Raw genomic sequence first — 4,967 nt, 5'->3', positions numbered from 1 at the left:
GGCCAAAGGTCAACATCAGGTGTCTTCTTCCATTATTCTCTACCTTATTTTTTGAGGCCAGGTCTCTCACTGGACCAGGGAGCACCAGGGCACTGGGGTAACAAATGCACATTCCTACATCTGGCTTTGTACATGGGACATGGGTTCAGATTTAACAGCAAGCACCCCCAGCCAATCTCTCCAGCCTCCAACTTTTTTTTATTTATTTGGGGACAGTGTTTGAGACAGGGTTGCTCTGTGTAGCCCTGGCTATCCTGGAACTTGCTCTGTAGATCAGGCTGGTCTCAAATTCACAGAGATCTGAGAGATCTGCCTGTCTCTCCCTCCTGAGTGCTGGGATTAAAAGACACACACGGGGGTTGGGGGGGGGAGAAAGAGAGAGAGAGAGCCAATTTTATCTTTTTCATATTCAATGTGTAGTGAGAATTTTGGTTTCTTTAAAAATATTATAAGAATGCATTTTCATTTTAATCCCTGGTATAGGAATGAAGGGCTGCTTCCTACTGTCCACAGCTGCTGACTATGATTTGCCTCGTGCTCTAGCAGGGGTATGATTCTGCCAGTTGCAGAGGTTTCTGTGAATGTGTGACATTTGGAATTCTGGGAACTTTGAAAGGGTGTACAAATGCTAGGGCTACAAGAGGTGGGGCGGGTAGTTGTTGGTTGTTTAGGGAGGTGGGGTGTGGTTTGTTAGTAGTTGTGCTCAAAGAAGAAATGAAAGGAAAGAAATTAGATTCAGGGATTTTTTTTCCTAATTCCTCTCTCCTCTCTATCCTTCTTTCTCTCCTATCTAGTGTTAAGGGTGAAACCAGGGGGATAAATGGTGGGAAAAAGAAAAACCCACAAAGTATCAAAAGACTGGTGAGCCTGGGGTAGAGGAAGCCCACGAGTAGGTCGCCCTCCTTCTGTGGTCCCTGGCCCAGTTTGTGTGTCTTAGCAGCTTGTGTAAGTGTGTAAGTGGCTGGATACCCCCTCCCCATGGAGGAGAACAAGGCAAACGGGGGCTAGCCCAGTTTGGTTATATGGTCATGGAGATTACAGAAACTAAGCTTCAATTTCATCTGGAAAGGGGGAATCACAATATGCCCTCCTGGACAAGGTAGTTACAGGATCCCATGGTCGACATGAAAAACTACAGTGCAGGGTGCTGTTAATTGTTGTTACTCAGTTTCACACAACGGTGGTGGTGGTTAGGTAGTGCTAGTGACGATGGCGGTGGCAATGGTGGTGGCAATGGCAATGACGGTGACGATGGTGGTGATGAAGATGAAGAAGATGGTGGTGATAATGGACATGTTGATGATGGTAGAGTGGAGATAATGAAGAAGATGATGATTGTAGAGGTGGGGTGCTATGGAATGAACCCAGGCATTATAAAAGCCAACCAAGCAGACCCTCTACCACTCAGCTGTATCCTGTTATATCTTGACAGAGAAAAAGAAATAGTCAGTAGAACTTTCTGTGAAAGAGGCCTGACTTGCAGTTTGTCACAACACTGGGAATAGGAATGGGCACCAGACAGCGTTGAACTGCTGTTTGCTGGATGCAAGTGGGCACAGTGGTACCCCTGGGCACCTGCTACTTGTAGGGCTATGTGTGGGCCTCAGAACAAGCTCCTGCCTGGGAAAAGTTACTCCGCAGGGATTCAGGAATGCCACAGAAGCCCATCTGGTCCAGGGGCAAGTGCCCCCTTCTGCCCTCAGGCACCTGCAGTGTTTGCTGCCTTGAAGGGAGCCTGTAGCCAGCGGGCTGTAGGACAACTTTTGACAGGTGGAGGTTTGGGTATCCACTGCCGCTCCAGCCTGGGAATCTGGGGAGGGCTTCTTCTCTGGATGCCAGCTCTACAGCTATGTAGGTTGTGGCAAGGCTGCATTTGATGGGTAGTTGATGGTGAACTCCTGGCATCGTGATGGCAGCCATGGTGATCTGGGCTCATGCCTGCCCGTGGTTGGGAAGGGGACACAGCAAGGGTCTCTAGTGTGTGCCTGACTTTCCCAGCCTCACCAATATTTAAGGAGATGTGTTTTTGCAAGGCTACATGCTTGAGCAAGAAAGGGCTATTCTAAGCCTAGGAGAATGCTGAGAGGTGGTGGCACACACCTTTAGTCCCAGCACTCACTGAGGCAGAGGTAGGTGAGTCTCTGAGTTTGAGGCTAGCCTGGTCTACAGAGTAAGTTTCAGGATAGGGGGTTAGGGGGTAGCTACACAGAGAAACAAAACAAAACAAACAAAAACAAAAGACCAAAACCAAAACCATAGGAGAGCCAGCCAGATCACTGTAGCCACTGCCGCAGGTTGCTCCCCAGCCAAGCCTGATTATTAACACAGCCTGGGGGTCAAGACATAAGTCTATGTCTCCAGTTTGCTGCACGGACAGGGCTCCCAGTAAGCCCTTCTGGAATAAATAGAGTCTTGTTAATAATTCTATCGGAATCACCAGTGTTGGCTCTGGGTATGTGACGCCAAGAGTGGCTGCAAAGAGCCCGAGAGACTCATTACACAGAGGTAAAACATGATTAAAAATCAATGCAGCCACCCGCCGATGGATTTTATGAAGCCCAGAGAGCAGAGGCAGAGCACAATTACCCCCAAAAGCAGGGAAGCCAATGGAGCTGGATGGGAAGTTCTAGGTGAAGTGAAAGAGCTTTCTCTCAAAACCAACATCGGTTCTGCTGGGCCTCTGTGACAGACAGGACTAGGTCAGGGGACAAATACCTGAGATGCTGGCCTGTATGACTCTGGGGTAACTGTGGGCCAATCACTGGCCCCTAGGATCTCACAGCAGAACCTCGTGAGAAGATAAAGAACCCAGGGAGCAGCAACAGTTTAGTTCCCTTGTGCTCACACTGGGTCAGGGCCGCTCTGCAACAGCCTGTGAAATTCAACAGGGTGTTCTGTCCATATTCCTACGAGAGGAGACATTTTAATCCCAGCACTCGGGAGATACAGGAAGGTGGATCTCTGAGTTCAAGGCCAGCCTGATCTATAGAGCAAGTTCCAGGACAGCCAGGGTTACACAGTGAGACTTTGTCTCAGAAAGCAAACAAGCATTCTTATTGGGCACCTTCTGGGGGAAGCCTCCCAGATACACTAGGGACCCAGGGAGGCCTGCCCTGTTCTATCAGTTATTCTTACCTCTTTCAGAGTGGAAGCCCTGCAGTCCATATGGCTAAAGCAGAAATAGATCTGTGCAACTGAGTCTCATAGAACCTGCTTTCAGACAAGGCTTGATCTAAGCTCCCAGTCTATGTATGACTGATGTTTCCTTTGTTCCTGCCTCTGATTCTTCCATGTCAAGGACATTCGCAGAAGAAATGCAGCAGCTGAGGGCTCCCATCTCACTAAAGAGGACCATTTCCTCCCTATACCCTATTCTGCCCCTTAAGCCTTCAGTGCTGGGTTCCAGTGACTCGGATTGATCTGAATTTGTCTATAAGTCTACCTGCAGCCTGCTTCCCTCTCTCTGCATGTGCGTGTGTGTGTGTGTGTGTGTGTGTGTGTGTGTGTGTGTGTGTGTGCGTGTGTGTGTGCGTGTGTGCATCCCACTTGGTACTGAGATGGAGCTGGGCGTCTTTTACATGTTAGGCAGGTTCCCTTACCACTGAGTCACACCTCAGAGCCCATTTATCAATATCTTGACTCAGTTGGTACATGGGATAGGGAGACAAGAGACATTGCTACCCATTAAAACCAATCATAGTCCAAGTCTAGAACTAGGTACACACTTGAGAAAGCAGAGGTGCAATCTGGAATAGTGTGTAGGGGATGAAGGATAGAGAGGCAGGGGGTCTCATGGCATGCCCTCACCACATGCCTTACCGTATGCTGAGCCTCTCTGAACACCTCCAAACTTCCCTATGGCCGAGTCATCATGTCCTGGTTTGCTTAGTGGCGCTTCTTCCATGCAGCCCTCCTTGACCACATGTCTCCAGGATAAACCCATTCTCTTCCTGCAGGCACTTGAGTTCGGGATTGTGCCTTCCTTTTGAGTTTTTAAAAGACTTATCTTAGGGCTGGAGGGATGGCTCAGTGGTTAAGAACACTGACTGCTCTTCCAGAGGTGCTGAGTTCGATTCCCAGCAACCACCTCGTGGCTCATGACCATCTATAAAGGGATCTGATGCCCTCTTCTGGCATGCAGATATACATGCAGATAGAGTACTCATATACATAAAAATTAATAAAACTTTTAAAAAAGATTCAGTGTGTGTGTGTGTGTGTGTGTGTGTGTGTGTGTTGTGCCTGCATATATGAGAACTGTGTGCATTACTAGTGCCTATGGAGGTCAGAAGGCAGCATTGGCTCCTCTGAAACTGGAGTTGGGGGTGGTTGTGAGCCACCAAGTGGATGCTGGGAACCAAATCCAGGTCCTTTGCAAGAGCAGCAAGTGTTTTTAACTGCTGAGCCATCTTTCCAGCCTCTACGTCTTTTTAAAAAAGATTTATTTTTAAAATTTGTGTGTCTGTCTGCCTGTCTTTCTGTCTGTCCTGTTTACTGTTCTATTGTGATTAAACACCATGATCAAGGCAGTTTATAATAGAAAGCATTTGATTGGACCTTGCTTAGAGTGTCAGAGTGTTAGTCTGTGATCACCATGACTTGAAGCAGGTTGGCAGAGGCAGGCATGGCACTGGAGCAGTAGCCGACAGATTACATCGGATCCATAAGCACAGCGCAGAGAGAGAACCCATCCTGAATGACATGCCTCCTCCAACAAGGCCACACCTCCTAAACCTTCCTAAATAGTTCCACCAACTGGGAACCCAGCATCCACATATATGAGCCTAGGGGGCCATTCTCATTCAAACCGCCAGAGTGTATGCTATGTGCATGTGAGTACAGGTATCCACAGAAGTCAGAAGAATATTTCAGATCCCCTGGAGCTGGAGTTTCAAGCAGGTGCGACCCATCTACCTGGGTGCTGGGAACCAAACTTGGATCCTTTAGGAAAGTAGTAAATGTCCTTA

Source organism: Mastomys coucha, unplaced genomic scaffold (genome assembly GCF_008632895.1).
Source record: "Mastomys coucha isolate ucsf_1 unplaced genomic scaffold, UCSF_Mcou_1 pScaffold15, whole genome shotgun sequence".
Taxonomy (NCBI): Eukaryota; Metazoa; Chordata; class Mammalia; order Rodentia; family Muridae; genus Mastomys; species Mastomys coucha.
Note: the sequence above shows the minus strand (reverse complement) of the source record.